The sequence below is a fragment of the Poecilia reticulata genome, chromosome 16, assembly GCF_904066995.2.
Source record: "Poecilia reticulata chromosome 16, P_reticulata-male-v2, whole genome shotgun sequence".
NCBI lineage: Eukaryota > Metazoa > Chordata > Actinopteri > Cyprinodontiformes > Poeciliidae > Poecilia > Poecilia reticulata.
The window spans coordinates 29,325,919-29,342,287 of NC_088845.1; the positions used below are offsets into that span (position 1 = coordinate 29,325,919).

The following is a 16,369-nucleotide window of genomic DNA, read 5'->3' on the forward strand; positions in this document are numbered from 1 at the left end:
TTTGCAGCAAAGTGAATTTTGACGAGCGTGGAAAACTGTGGCGTCGGAAAGGCAAGGCGTGCAGCGAAAAGTGACATGAGATCATCCTGCAGCAGATTATCAGAGCTTTCTGCTCAGGCAGCCAGAGGATCGTTTACTGGGTTTGGGCTCAGATTCACGCCGTCTTCTGCATTCACTGCAGATTAAAAATAAATAAATAAATCAAGTTCACATGGCATTCATGTTCGACAGTATTCACATCTCCTGTACTTTTATAGATACTGACACATTATAACCACAAACATAAGTGTATTCGATTAGGAATTTATCGTAACAGACAATAACAATGGACTACATGACTGTGAAGCAGAAGAAAAAGATTATTTTTAATCATTTTTACAAATTAACTCTTAAAAGTAAAAACGTTTGTTTGAGGCCATATTTCATCTGGACAGATGAGACCAAAACGTACTGTATGCTTTTGGCTGAAATATAGCACTTATTTTTATATCTCCGATACCATCATTTTCACAGAGGTACGGTGGCAGGATCATGATGTGGGACAGACTTTTGAAGATGGGTGGATACTTTATACAAGACAATCCTGGAGGAAAACTTGCTGAAAAACGCTAATTACCTGAGGGAGGATCATCTTCAAACTGGCAACCCAGTGGTTGAAGGATGAACTCCTACCGCCCCCAAAATACTCTGAAGTTTGTGTTTTATGCTCAAAATGTGAAAATGTCCAGTGGACATGGATATATCTGCCATAACCAGAGAAGCTCTCCACAAATAAATGTTTTTTTTTTTTTTTCATTTATTGCTTCTTGTTTCTTGAAAAACTTCTCAGATCTGCATGAACTGTTGATTACGTCTTTATTCCAAACTGATCAGGTTAAGTTGGATTTTTTTTTTTTTAGGCGAGGTTCTGTTTTGGTTCAGTTCTGTTCTGACAGAGGGGAACTTATTCTGTTACTATTCCAATAAAATAAAATGAAACTAAAATTATTCTAAGGACATAGAGATTTTTTAAACATGTTTTCAATTGTGTCAATGTTTGTGCGTGCAATAATTAGTCACACTCACATGTTTGCAGCTTTATGTTTAATTTGACCCGTTTACAGAATGCAGGAATAATTTCTTCTCCACCCGCCATATTTTCTGTAATAAGTGCTTGACTCAGATTCACTAATGCTGGTTATAGAGCTGAAACGATTGAATTAATTGTGATGAACCAATTATTGAAATCAACTAATTTAATAAGTGATTAATACTGAATCATACAGACTCCAAAAAACAAAACACAATTTTCTGAAAGAACATATTCGGAGCAGTGCTGTGGTGCCAAAACGTTTCAGAAAAATATGTACATTTTGCATTTGAGAAGAGAAAACTCAGCTGCAGGTTCATAATGTTCACTAAAGGAATGCATTTGCATTTTAGGCAATAAAATGTTTTTTTTTTTTCTTATTTAAAAAAATTAATGTTTATTTGCATTATTTAAAGAATTTCTAATGTTTAAAAAAGGCTCAAGTGGTTAAAATAAAAAATTTGCACAATGTGCCAGTTTTTTTGTATCCGATTAACTGATTAATCATCAGAAAAATCAGCAGAATAATCGATCACAACGATTGTTAGTTGCAGCCTTAGTCCAACGTGTGTCAAACGGTTTGTTTGACCAGTGAGACTCAATCTGACTCATCCTGGGCTTTCAGAAGAGGGGGAAAAAAAGTGGAGCATGGCTGCATTACCACCAATCACACACCAGAGGGCAGTGTTCTCCTCAGGATGAACTGGGACTTGCTGCACCGACTGCTGCAATGTTTACTGAACAATCCTGGGAAAAACAACAAAAAAAAGCACAAAGCAATTCCAAACTACAGCAAAGAAAATATGGCTCAACTTTCCATGATTGAAGGGAACATTTGTAATGCATCATTAAAACGATGAATAGAAAACGCATTAGTCACTCTGAGATGTATTTTCAATGAAGGAAGACGTGGAAAAAAAAAAGGGAAAATGATGTATTGCTATGAAAAAAAAAATCTGTGTCAGTAATGACACCAAACTACTTTAGGGTATTCAGCGCTAATTTGCAGCGTTGAAATAAAAACTATCTGCGTAATAGGGCATTAAACGTGACTTAAAGCGGGGCAGGATTCCACGACTCGACTCCTTACGGGAATCTGCAGCTCCCTCGCAACGTTCGTCAGTCACATTGTGGAGGCGAAGGCATCACAAGGCTGCTGCTGAGCAGACTCTGTTTAAAAAAAATAAAAAAATAAATGTTAAGCTTCCAACAATAGGAGGCAGAAAATGTGAAGGGAAACAATTAAATTACGCCTTGCATGAAGTTTGCTTTTCATTTTGTGAGGCAAATTTAGTGCCACGGTTAATCATTATGCTGTTGAACATGATTTGCAAAAAATATTCAAGAGCTTTATGTGCCTCAGTGCCCCTTCTGTATTGAAAAATAATGGGCCTCTATCCAATTAAAAACTGCATTAAATCTCTAAAGTATTACATGCACTTTACTGGTATCTCTTTGATGAGGCTTTTCTGCATGTGCAGATACAGACAGCATACTGAGAAAAAGGGGGCTTTGACTAACCCGCTCCCTCTTAAATTTGGCACAGGGGTCCTGGATTTTATTTATTTTTTTATATATATATTTTTAAAAAAAATTCATGGGTAATGTAGGTGCAGGCGTGCATTTGAGCTGAAAATGAAGCCGAATTCATCCATCTGGAAGAACTTCCTGATTGACATCCAACAAAAAATAACGCTAAAAAATCCATCTTTTAAGCACCATTAGAAATTTCACAACGGCGATCATATGTGTTTGGATAAAATAACACAAGATTTATGTTTTCCTTCCTCCTTTGATGGGCGGTGAGTCATTGTTCTGCTACGCAGACATGCGAATGGATGATTTATGTTGCCATCTGTTTGCTTTTGATCATAATTTCATCAACTTTATTTTCTTGCAGAATGACATTGCATGACAGGATTTTTGTTTTTTTTTTGCGACACACACTTCCACATGGACAAGCTACACCCCCCCCAAAAAAACTTTACAATAATTAAGCTCCCTTTCCATCACTGTCTCAAAACCAACAACCCTTAAAAAAACAAAAAAGAAAAAAAAAATTGACTAAAAATATGATTACGAGGACAGACTCTCGACCGACTTACACTCCCTCTGTCTGTTCGTGTTAATTAAAAAAGATTTGCAACTACATGTGTCTGCAGATAATCAAAATGTCTTCTGCAGCGGCTCTCCCAGATGCATCGGCACTCCACAAGCTCATTTGCTTGCTTGCGATCTCATGTTTGTTTCGAATTAATCAATCTAACCACAATTGAGTTAATTAATTAGTGTTTTAATGCTACTCTTTATAATTGCAGTCAGATGAGTCTGCAGACAAAGCAATCACATTAATGCAAATACAACTGATAATTGTTATCCAAACTCTCTCCCCTCTTCTCCACCCCTCCATGCAGAAGCTTTGGGGACGATCACAGCTCTTGTTGTGGTGTGAAGTCCTGGGCTTTCCTGCAGTGGCCACTAGATGGCACCATTGAGCAAAGTTTCAGTGTCTTCTTGCGGCTTCCTTGGGTGTTGTTGAATTAGCTGTTCTATATTATCATTACTGTAGTAGAGAGTGTGTCCACATATGCATTGAGGAATAAATGATGATACCCTCACTCATACATGGACGTCTACAGTCATAAAGCGACCTGATAGTTTAAGCAATAAAAGTGGTGTAGCAGTTTGCAGGCATTTTTTCGGGGCGTGGGTGTAGATTTTAAACAATTTTCCTGAGTTAAAATTCTGTAACTGTAACAGCTAAGATGATTAAATGAATGATAATTCAATTTAATACTTTATTTAATTTATTAGTTCACCAAATTCAGTTTTAAACACTTTCAAAGATAATTTCACACTTAGGGAGGGCATTTATCGTATCGCTTATCATTTATCATGATACATTTCTTATAAGAATCTCGATTTATCACTGTCACGATAAATTCCAATTAATTGTGTTTAAGACGCCTCATAACCGTTTGTGTTGTCAGGACTGTTGATTTTCTCCACTGTTAAGTGAGAGTATCAATAAATTTGAAAATATGCTTAAATATAGTTACTGTGAGCAGTTTTGTGATATAAAATACTCTTTATGTGGCTGGTGAAGCATGATGCAAACATTTTTCAAGAGCACTATTTGTGTTTGTGGGGCTATAAATGGTGGCAATCAGTCGCAGTCATACAGATGCCTATAAAAGTAGTACTAAGTATTTCTTATCGTCACTTTTGTTGTTATTGCAACAGTACCCCAAATTATCGTGATAAAACTTTAAGTCCATATCGTCCACCCTTATTTCACACAAATTTATCAGTGTGTTTTTATCTATGCCATTTAACATGAATTTGAACTTTAGAGTTTATTAGTTTATATGATTTAACATATTTCACCACAACTGTGGAACAAACTTCCAGAAAACTGCAAAACAGCTGAAACACAGAGTTCATTTAAAGACATGAAGCCCACCTGTTTAGAGTTGCATTTGATTAGTAGTAACTAGAAAACTGATCAACATATTTGATGCGTATTTGCTTGATATTTGACAAAATGTAGTGTTCATGGCTTGTTTCACAATAACGATTTTAAGATGTTGATGATGTTTTTGACATAAAGCTCTTTGAATTGCCTTGTTGTTGAGACATCCTACATAAACAAGCTAAGCTTGACTTAACTATATAGTAATAATCTGAAAACGCATACAGTTCACATGCACTAAATAGTTTATAAACAAAAGGACACCCATGTGTTTCATATTGCTCAGTGTACACTCATCATCCTTCAGACGCGTTTAAAAGCTCAGATTACTCAGTAGCAGACACACTTAATTAATAAGTTTCCTAGTGTTTCATTTTGCTAGCTAAAGCTAGCGCTAATGGCTGTCACAACAGGTGCATCCTCCTTAGTAACACAACTATCAGCTCCTTCACTGCTTTTTCATGAAGTCATCTGCTGTTTAAAAAAAGCAGCAGAAATGGTTTGTGTTTTAAATATCAGTAAAGAAAAAAAAAATCATTCTGACTTGACATCCACAGCTAACGTTGCCTCAGAGTGCTTCATTAGCATCACTGCTGTCATTTAAAAAGAAACAATTCTGCTTCAACACAGAAACTGACAATTAAATATTTTGTGACAATACCCAACTTTCCCTAAATTCTCACAATAACTCAATGCAACACATCTAAAACAATCAACCTCTGTTAAAGCATCATCTTTAGATAAATTCTGATCAAAATCTCTAGATATGATTCATTATGTAAGTAAAGCAACGTGTGTTTTGAACTGAACCTTTGATAATTACAGATATGCTAAAGTGAAATATTACCTAAGGGTAATATTTACTATATGCCAGATTCCATTTTACTGTGCAAGTGAGTCTGACTTCCTCATTACCATCGACGCTTTCTCAGTAACAAAGTTTTATGATGGTTTTTAGCTTCTGGTGGGTTGATGTATTCAATCATAACACCTCATATATACATCAGCCTCTCTGTTGTATCATACTGAGGCATGTAGTTGGTTTTAAATGCCAATTGCTTGAATATTTATAGCGATGTGCCTGAAACTCCTTTTAGGAGTATCCGTATAAAAGAGTGAGGTGAAAGGTCAACAACTCACAAGTTCATCAATCCTACAGAGAGTTGAAAATAAATTGTCCATTTGAAATCAATAAATTTGATTCAAAATTTATTGAGCACACATGTATTTATATATTTTTTTTAACTGACTAGAAGCTGATATATTTTTTTAAAAAATTGTAGTTTTTTGGGGGGGGTGAGGGGGCAATTCCGCCAAAGTTGCTCAGTTTGTGTCTGGCAGATTATTATTGATCATAAGTTTGTAAAATAAGAGGTAAAAATAGTAATATTAATGTAACACTCTTGGTTTTCTGTTTTAAAGTTTAAACATGGATCTCCCTCTAAATGTCACTTCCTCCTCGGCGCGAAAGCAGCAAACTTTTTCTCAGTTGCTCTTTTCGCTCTCTAAAAATGTACACCTGTGTGACATTAAAATTTAACATTTTTCTTACAACATCTTCATCATAATCATCAGCGCCATCAGTAACTATGGTTCATTTTAATAACTCCTGGCTTTGCACATGGGGGGTAGGGGGGTGATGGAGGAACGTTTTGTTTACCCAGTTCCTGGTGTTTTTCAGGAATATACTCCCATCATCCAGCAGAGAGAGAGGGAGAAAGAGGGAGCCATTATTCCCTCATCTCTTTAGTTTATCTCCTCTGATGATCTGCTCAGATAGATATGACAGCTGAATAAATATGCAAACGCAGAGCCGCGGCTTCCACACACTCCAGCTCTGAATTTCCATTCTGCTCTCCGATTTAAGGAGGAACAGTGCATCGCGATAACAATGGGATTCCTCGGGGGAGTCGGATGAATGATTCCTTTTCTTCTTTACCATCTCACTGATAAAACACAGATATCAGCCGAAGAAGAAGAAAAACTCAACACACTCCTCACTCATTTGCTAATTAAAAATCTCTTTTCACTAAATCTGCCATTGATACTTTCTGAGGAGATCTTTGAATATCAGAGAATAAAAAATGGGATTCATGAAATCGTCTTTAATTAACTTCAGTTGATGGTGTCACTACTTCTTTTTTTTTTTTTTTTTTTTTTTTACTCTTTCTACCAGCTCTGCTGTGTCCTTCAGAATCTCCTCCGTTTGAAGTCGGGATGAAGCGATCGCATCACAAATGTTTTCACTTAATTACCTGAGAGCTTTTACAGGATGGATGTGAAATGACAGACGCCATAAAATCAGATTATTGGAGTGTAAAACTCTCATTCAGAGGAGAATATTCAGTATTTTTTTCAACGTCTTTTCTTTCAATATCAACATTTTATAACCTTTTTTCCCCCCCACTATGTTGCAAAAACACTTTTTAAGCTCTCTATCAACATTTGATCTTTTTTTTCATTATATTGCAAACGTAAGCTCTCAATGTCCACATCTTAAACTATAAATGAAATAATTTGAGACTTTAATTAAAAGAAACAAAATACGATTTAAAAAAATCATTTTAAATGTTAAAAGGAAAAGAAATAATTTTTTAGAATTTGGATCACTGCTGGACTTGAGCAACATATGCTGCCTTTTTATAGCATACTGGTGACTATCTCAGCTTTAATACTTTGGGCTTTCGCCTGGCCCCCAGTTCCCAGCATGCTTTGAAAACATGTAAGTCTCTTTTCAATCAGTTTTTTTTTTTTTTTTTGGAGCATGGCATCGATACTGGCTACATCTGTGGCTCTCTTTGGCAGAAGGATCGCCTTGGGAGGGGGGTCAGATTGACCCAGCTTTAACGCAAAACTGGGGGAAGAAAAAACGAAAAACAAAAAAAAAAAATGAGGGAGATAACAAAAAAAAAAAAACACGGCTTCTCTATATTTAACCAAATCTGCAGCTTACTCGGGGAAAACACATGATAATGATATCCTCTTAACGGTCCTTGCTAGCAGAATTACAGCAGCAAAGTAGGGCGGGGGGGTAAAACGTGGGACCAGAGAGGAGGCGCGGTTATTACAGCGCCGTCATTATGTTGTGACTGTGTTTCTGGCCTCTTTCACCTTCTGCGGTCAAAAGATCAGCGCTACAAAATTAGCAATTAACGCAGCAACACTGACTCTTTCAGGAAAAAAGAAAAAAAAAAAGCCCAGCATTACCATAACATCCCTAAATAAGCAGTCGCTATGTGATTATTTTCCTGTTGGTTTGCTGCTTTTTTTGGGGGAAGTGGATTTAGATTTTTTCTTTTCTTTTTTTTTTTTTACCTCCACACACTCGAAGAAACGTGTCAGTTCTTCTACGTCCAGCTGCTCTAAAGTGAATCTAAAATTAGATCCATCTTCACTGGCAGGTTTCTTGTTGTATTTTTTTTTTTTTTTTTTTTTGCTGAATCTTAATTAACGATTAGTTAAAATTATTCTCTAACTGCTTTTTTTTTGTCCTCGGTGGAGGATGGTCTGTTATTTTAATTAAGCAGAGGTCAGATTTATTAACTCAGCAGGAGAGTGTGTGGAGTGAAACTGTGAAAATCAGCAACAATGTTACGCTCTCTGCCACTCAACGTGTCGATGTACGTTTTTCTTTTTTTTTTTATCTCTCCTCCTTCGACAAAACTGAGACGAGGAGGGAGGAGAAGCATTCTGGGGAGGGAGACAATGTTTATTATGCTTTTGTTGTTTATGCATTTATTAGAGTCTGAGTCTCTTTCCTATGTGACCCTGATATTTGGGAGGGGGGAGCTGAAGAGGATGTTTCTACTTTTTTCCCCCCAGTGATTTTTGCATCAAATCAATGCAAAAAACAAAGAAAAAAACAAACAAAAATGTTCTGCATTTTACATTTATAACACCCAACAATAAATTTTCTCGCCAACATACGGACATTAAAACGTATTTTTTTTCTTCTTCTTCTACATTGAATCCATTAAACCCAAAATAGAAGCGGCTCCAAAAGCCCCACAACATGCGGTTCATGTTTTCTGCATTCGTTTGTTAGAAATCTCTGCAGGGAAAAGATTGCAAAGTGCGCTACACGTCTGTCTGCGGCCTTGCAGCAATTACTGCCAGAAAGCTTTTGACTCCTCGTGATAATGCGATGCCTTTCAGAAAATTACACAGATTTCACATCAAACGCTGAGCATACCTCGGCGGCAGTTGGGAGCCTGGAAGAAAAAAGGGAGAAAAAAAAAAATCCTGACATTCATTCGCCCAATCCTATAAACCCCCCTGCACCCCTACACGCCTCATCCTCCCTGAATCTACAGTAGGCTTTATTTGTCTGAGGGGGTGAAAGACAAATGGAAGGGAAGCTGTTTGCTCTCCCTGGTCAAAACTGTAAAAATCTTCTTAATGAGTTATTTAGCGTCTTGATTTCAGAAAAGCATTCCTAGAAGCATAAAGTCACCGGCTGGAAGACGAGCTCTCCACTCTGAGATTATGTATATTAATAGATAAGATGTGACAAGGTCCTACAAATTATATTTGTAAATGTGTACACTGTGAAACACTTAAAGGTTTAGCTTAAAAATGAAGGTTCAGCTAGAAATTAGTTTTAGTTTTCATTCGGAATTTGAATGTCATCAAGTTGATTTTAACAAGAGACATGTTGTCCAAACCTTGATTTTTTTTTTTTTTTAAGATCTCTTAGCTCATTAATCTTTAACTTAATAGTTTTCACTTAATACTGTAAACCAAGTAAATATTTTACAATATACAAGAAAACTGCCCTCACCTCGTTGAACAAGAACACATTTCTGTATTATTTCACTCATATGATCAAGTTAAAATACCTACTTGTTTTAAGTTGGTTTTAAATTCTTCAGTCGTAGCCAACAATGACTCGGGGAGTTCATTTCTCTGCCATTAACACATTTAGCAGCAAATACATGAGGTTGATTGACAGCATAAAGATCCTCCTCCTAGCTCTGAATGGTTGTTTTTGGTGCATTTCTTCAGACGGCAATAGTAGCTCAGGAAATAGGAAATGGATCGATCCATTCACAGATCATCTGTATCAGTACAAATTGTCATGACATGAGTTATAATAAATATACAAGACATATTTTTATCACAGTAACATATTTCACCTTTAATAAAATATCTTTGATTCAGGTCTGTAAATGAAGGAAACCTCTAAAATATGCAGGAAACCGGCCCTTCAGGACCGACTCTGGACACCAGATTTAGTGACAATACCCAACTTTGGACAGTATTCCCAGTCCATGTGCTTTTATCTCGATGATGCTCACTGTAGCTACATTTGAGTTTTGTTCCTCACTTTTCACTCCAAACATGAGCGACCTTGTCACCACAATCTGGTACTATTTATATGTCACCACAATCTGGTACTATTTATATATGGTGCATTCAGTGGTCTGAAAAGTATTGCATTTTTGAATTTCTAACTTGATGATCACTAGTGAGGGCTGACTGAGCTCCTGTCAAGTCCCAAAGACTCACTGGGGGAACAAAAACGTCAAGAAACGAGGAAAACCCTCGAGACTTTCGCACTACACTCAGAAACCAGCTAGAGACCCCTTCGGTTCCCAGACCCGTATCAGTTTTCAGTGGGGCGAGATCACGTGGAAAAACCAACCGGCAATTTCTGAAATGGCTTAACTTGTTTTAATTGCGCTCGTTACTTTTCTTGCTGGAGGTTTATTGCTATCAGATGATCTGCCAGTCTCCGTGTCGATCTGAGCTACATATTTTCCTTTTTGGAGGGCCGGACTGGACGGGCTCGGCGCTGACTGATGCTCTGTGAACAATAGTCGAATCTAGCAGGTGCATTCGGCTCGCATGCTTCTGATCAGCACACCGCTGCACTTGTCTTCTTGTAATAAGCTCCTTCAGAGATCAGTATGTACACCCCCCCCACCTCCAACCCCTTCTCTTTCCTGATACGATCTGGAGTATGTAGTTCTCTCTTTCCCTTTTATTCCCAACTCTTTTGGTTTTTCTTAAGAAAATGTCAGTTTAATCATATCTTAATGCTTTGATAATGGGTTCTTTTACACGGGCAAAGAACAGTCGCTTCAGTGTCTTACAAGCCCAGGATGTGGAGGGAAGAAGAGAATGTCTCTAAATTAAATTTACCCCGTCCCTGCCTCTTGCACCGCGCACATGTGTTTGTGAGTGAGTGTGTGTGTGTGTGTGTGTGTGTGTGTGTGTGTGTGTGTGTGTGTAACAGTAGAAATCGAGTCTCTTTTTCACCCTCTTGACAATCACACAAAACATGTAATTGTTTCCCGTGTGTAAGTGAGGACTATTAATATTTAAATGTCAGCTTGCCTGATTTAAATAATTGTGAGCGTTTAAGTGGAGACTAAGAAGTGTCATAGCGGGTCAAAAACCTGCCTTTTACCTAATCGTCTTGTGTGCTTTGTCTTAACCGATCTTTTTTTATTTTATTTTTGTTTTACTATGACTCGTCGAGCTACTGGTCGCACGAGACTTTGTTAGTTTTCTCCTCGGTAGATTTCTATCCAGCACACGGAGAAAAGACTAGTATGTCAACAACAAACCGCCAGAAGGAAACCGCGAGAAGACACGAACGCGCAAATAAATTATTTGTAAAGTGTCACCGCTTGCTAACAAAAAGGAGGAAACGGTCCCCCGATGGAAGTGAATGTGCGACTGTGCAGGTGTGACGCCAGCTGCTGGGTCCCTGAACACACACGCACACACACGCACACACGCACATACACACAAAAGTTCCCTGTCATTCACAATGACAGGCAGGTGAGGCGGCGAGCGCACACTCACACATTCCCTTACATCAACTACAAGAGCACCGTTGTTAAGGTGTGTGTAGCTCCAACTCCAAAAAACGAGAACTGTGCGCTGAACTCGTTCCGAGAGATGTGCGAAGGGAGAAAAAGTGGGGGGAAAAGTTCTTCACGCTCTGGGAAAAAAAAACAAAACTAAAAATATGAACCGAATTGATTGGATGAGGGGAAAAACCAGTGGTGGATCCATAGTGCCACCCACTTTCAGCCATTTAGACGGAGCGAGAGGGAACGACCGCGGGGCATATTTAAACAGCCCTGTGGCTTTTCCATGTTGCTGTCAGTCTCTGAGACAGAGGCGCTGCTGGCTGCAGGCTGGTGCTGACCTACTTGTGACTCGTTATTGCACTAAATTAGAGGGTTGGCTGACAAAAAAAAACAAAAAAAAAAAACAGTTCCACAAAGGAAGTGGCAGAGGGGGAAGAAAAAGAACCGCAGCAGTAAGAACAAATAGCCATTTCTGCTGGAGTTCTAATCAGTACAGCAGAAGCAACCGCAAAGCACAGGAGAGGTCGGGTTTTGGGGGGCGGGAGGGGATCCTGCGTGCGTAAACATTATCTGCGTCTCAAGATGGATCCTTGACTAATCCTGCTGTCTGAGCTCGGCGTTCCCAAGATGCTCCGAGAGGAAAGAAGGAACTCTGGTGGAAAAGGGGGGCGGAGAGAAGGCCGCAGATTTAACGGGAACCAGCCAGTTCGGTTTTCCCGTGTTGGTTCAGGGGTCAACGCCAAGGCTTTATTTGGACCAACGTTGGTCCAAATGTTATACTACGTTACCACAGACCTCGCTGTGTTTCACTCACTGCGTTTCTATTACAAATGGGAGCAAATCTTTGTCGATATTCTGCTAATGTTGAAAATAAAACACAATTTCACAATTCTGGTCTTTTTCCAATAAATAATAATGCGTGAATATGTTTGTTCATGTTCATGTTCTTTGATCATGTGACTTGTATGCTGTGAAAAAAGTGCTTCTGTTGCTATTCTATGAAATACATCTATTTGGACAGAGCTGAAAAAGCACTTCATCCTGGGGCAAAAATGCTTTCCTGAAAAGTGAGCTGTTTTCGAAATCACTGTTTCTGTTGAGCAAATTTAATTTTGTCCTTTCAATTTTCACAATTTTATGGTTAATGGAAGCACATCTACTGTGTTTTATGATACAAGGAACGGAAAAAACACTTCTCAATGTATTTGTTATATAAATCTAAATCTAAAAAGTGGGGTATGAATTTGAGTTGAGCCCTTTTGAGTTGATATTTTGTAGTTCCAGCTTTTGCTGCAGACAGTTCAAAACATTTTGAGATATTAGACATCAGTAAGTTCTATCACATATTAAAATTTAGGCCTGAACTTTAACTGGGTCATTTAAAATATGAATATGAGTTAAACTAACCCAATCAGTTTAGTTCTATCTCCATGTTCAGGGTCACTGAGAAACAATTGTTTGCTGAAGGCATGGACTAACATTTAAAGGGCATAAGGTGCAAGCTTCTAAAAACAGTCCAAGCATTACAAAAACTACCTTTTGGTAAGTTCATCTCTTTTGGTGCCTGGAAATGACGCGTTTTCCAAAACCTCCAGATTTTGACCTAGCAACCTCACGTGAGATCCAAAGTATTTGTTCAGCTGGTTTCACTGCTGCATGCGCTGTACAATGGCTGCTGGAAAAGACAAGTGTTTAGTTGTTGACATCTCATGCAAAACCCACTTGTTGCATTCTTGTTGGCTGTACAGGAGGCTCCACATATGCTTTTCATAAATGTTTGGTTGTTTAATTGTGCCTTTGTTTGCAACAATTTTTACTTGCTTGTATAAACTTTGAGTTGAGGGGTCTGGGGGGTCAGGAGCAGCTTATCTGGATTTAAAGTGACGGGAGGCCCTCAAACAACTTATTTTGAAAGGAACTCAAATTAAACAGATATGAACAGAATAAAAATCTCATTATCCAAGAATAATTTTGTGCAAAATAATTTTTCCTCCCTTGCCTTCTCATTTGCCCAGAGTATCTTCTGTGTCCCCTGTGTGGCTTTTGGTAAACGGCAGACTGAATTTCTTATGACATACATCTTGCCACTATTCCACAAAGACCAAAATGCAAAAAACAAAACAAAAAAACCTTCAAATGCACACTTTTACAAGGCACTGTCCTTATTAGAACCATAGTGACTTTGGCCAACAGTACAGCATTACCATTATGCAAAAACGCATCCAACTACAAGGAAGAAATTCCCCTTTTATGTTTTAATTAGTCTGTTTGCATTGTCCGCTACTGTAAGCAGCAATTTTGGTATTTATTTTCTGAAACGCAGGCTGCCACGTCGCCGTGCAGCTCGGCGCGCGGGCCGCCGTCCTCTTTGATTCGGGCTAATGGAGTCCCACCGAGCCGCACAATACATATGAAAAGCTTCTAATTCCGAATCGTCTTAAAGGAGCGCGGCAAAACGAGGATGCCTTTCACAACGACGCGTTTGCACAACACAAGAAAAGGAGTGAAAAGACAAGAGAAAAAACTCAATGTAATTCTTTTTTTTTTGTTCACGTGATCATTTTGCTGCCATTCACATGGAATGATTAAAGGGACTCTACTTCTTATTGATCCCTGAACAAGCAACTGTAGCAAATCAAAAGAGAATAAGAGATTCACACACATTAGCGTCAGCCCAAGTCATGATCGTGGATGCGTAGTTTTGTGGTTGTGTTACAGCAATAGAGTCACTAGAAGCACCATGAGTCATCATTATGAAATACCATTTGCAGGACAAGCTTTGGACAGACAGCCAAAATATCTGGAACTCATCACCGTCTGATTTTAGGACCATAACTGACATTAAAATATTAATTTCAAGGCTTAAAATGAACCAGAATTATTTGTTTTAAAATATTGTAATTGTTTTGATTCAGTTTGAAGTGCATTGTTCCATGTCTCTTTTTTTTTATTAATTACAGAACTACGGTTATAGACGCATTGCAGCATAATGTCATGCTCATAAGATCCTGCTCTCCGTCTCCCTCCTACAGGGCAAAAAAAAAACTGTTAGCCAATGATGATACCATTTGGTTTTTAGCTGTCAAATTGTCAATATAAGTCACTAAATCTTAAATATATATGTGATATATATATATATATAAAAAGAAAATAAATGCAATGCTTTGCTACAAGTGGATAACAAGGTCAGGAAAAAGTAAAAAAAAAAAATAGTGAGGGAAAGGGAAGTAGGTCAGTTATGCTAGCTTGACTTTGACAACCTTAATACCTAGATGTGCTGCAGAATTCGGTGTGTTTCAGTTTGGTAAAAAAAAAAAAAAAAAAGGCAACCCACACAGCAACTCTGAGGGATCGTCTTGAGAGCAGGTGTTTAAATGAGCTGATCTTTTACCTCTGTGTTCAGACGATCACTTATAAACATGATACTGCAACGGAATGAATGTTCAGTTCTTTGTGTGGGAAGTGTCTTTTGATGTTAAATATTAGTACATTAGTGTTGTTGTCATCATTTAGTTGCTATGGCAACGAGTCAGCGTAGCTTAGTCAACACAGAAAGCGAGAAAAAAAATGCAAGTGGTTTTGAGTTGTTGAATGGTTTTTATGGGTTATTTTACCCTTCGCTGTGGCACACTGCACTAATTAATCACAGCTACAACTACAGGTTTTGTTTTCTTAACAGACTTGTTCTACCGCTGGATGGCAAGTAAAAGATTAATCTTTTTGAATTTTCGGATGTGAACAGTTACCGTATTTTCTGCATTATAAGACGCACTGGATTATAAGGCACATCTTCAATGAATGGCCTATTTTAAAACTTTTTTCATATATAAGGCGCATAGAATAGACTCTGCAGGAGAGGCTGGAGTTACGTTATGCATCCCCTATGGAGCTGCACTAGAGTGAATGTCAACAAAACAGTCAGACTCTGGTCGGTGAGGAGAGTTTTCCGCAACTGGGCCGGGGCGTGGCCGGACGATGGTCACCCTTCTCTGTTTGCACACAGCATGTTCGTGGAGAACGTGGTGCTAAATGACCTGCAGATGACCTGATTCTAGACCAGTGTTTCTCAACCTTTTTTGGCCCAACGCCCCCCTAGCCTTTATCCAGGTCCCTCACCGCCCCCCACCAAAGAATTTGCAGGCTACTTTGCACTGACCATTATTTTATCATTAATATTACTATCACTATTGTAGATGTTTTGATTTTTATGCTTGTTTCTGTATTTATCATCAAAAATAATTTCCCAGAGAACAAAAAAGTAATGTGAATAGAAATTATTGTCACAGGTGTCTATGGAGAGAGAAACATGGATTATATCTTTATATAGATCTGTCTATTAATTCATAGATTAACAGTTTTACTGGACAGAGATTACAAAGAATAAATCTGGTTCTTAATCAAATCCTAATGAGTCAAATTGAAAGTGTCATGGAGTCATCAGCCTCATGACATTAACACTGACATGAAAAATAATATTGAAGAAATAAATATATCAAATCTAATTAAAAACATAAACAAGTGATCAGTTCGTTACTGTTGTGGTCTGTAAAATATATTTATTCTCAGTACTAGATGTGGTCTCAACAAATCCATGACATTTCAATATTATTTTACCTTTTAGCTGGATTTAGTGTCTGTTTATTCTTTCCATACAGTCCTCTATATTAATTATTGCTCGATAGGTCTTGCCATACAGGTTTATTCCTCTGTATTTACATTAGTTTCTTAGTTTATTCTTGCATTTTGTTCTTCATTCATTTCCATTTAGTTTCCTTTTATTAGTATTATCCTCTCTTGGTTTATTGCTATGTTCACTTTAGTTTCTTTCCTGTTGCTACATTTATTTTATTGTTTATTGACCGTCGGTAATCTCATCACCTGCTGCGCCGCCTAAATAAACACATGATGTGTTTCACATCATGTTTGGATTTTTTCACTGCTCAGCGTCGGATTCTCTGTTTTTATGCCATAATTCACAAATAGTTTGTCGCTCTGTTTTATGTC

The 16,369-nt window shown here is 37.9% G+C and overlaps 1 long non-coding RNA gene across 2 annotated transcripts in view; it reads right to left on the reverse strand.

The window, feature by feature from the left end:
* Positions 1-7: 7 nt before the first annotated feature.
* LOC103478211 (uncharacterized) overlaps positions 8-16,369 on the reverse strand; it is a 48,600-nt gene continuing 32,238 nt past the window's right edge. The window contains exons 5-6 of one of the 2 annotated variants that reach the window (XR_535757.3): positions 2,160-2,239; positions 8-1,816 (exon numbers count right to left, since the gene is read on the reverse strand). This is a non-coding gene — a long non-coding RNA (uncharacterized LOC103478211). Of the gene's footprint in view, positions 2,240-16,369 lie in introns of both variants that reach the window. The other variant, XR_535756.3, reaches the window with a different exon arrangement.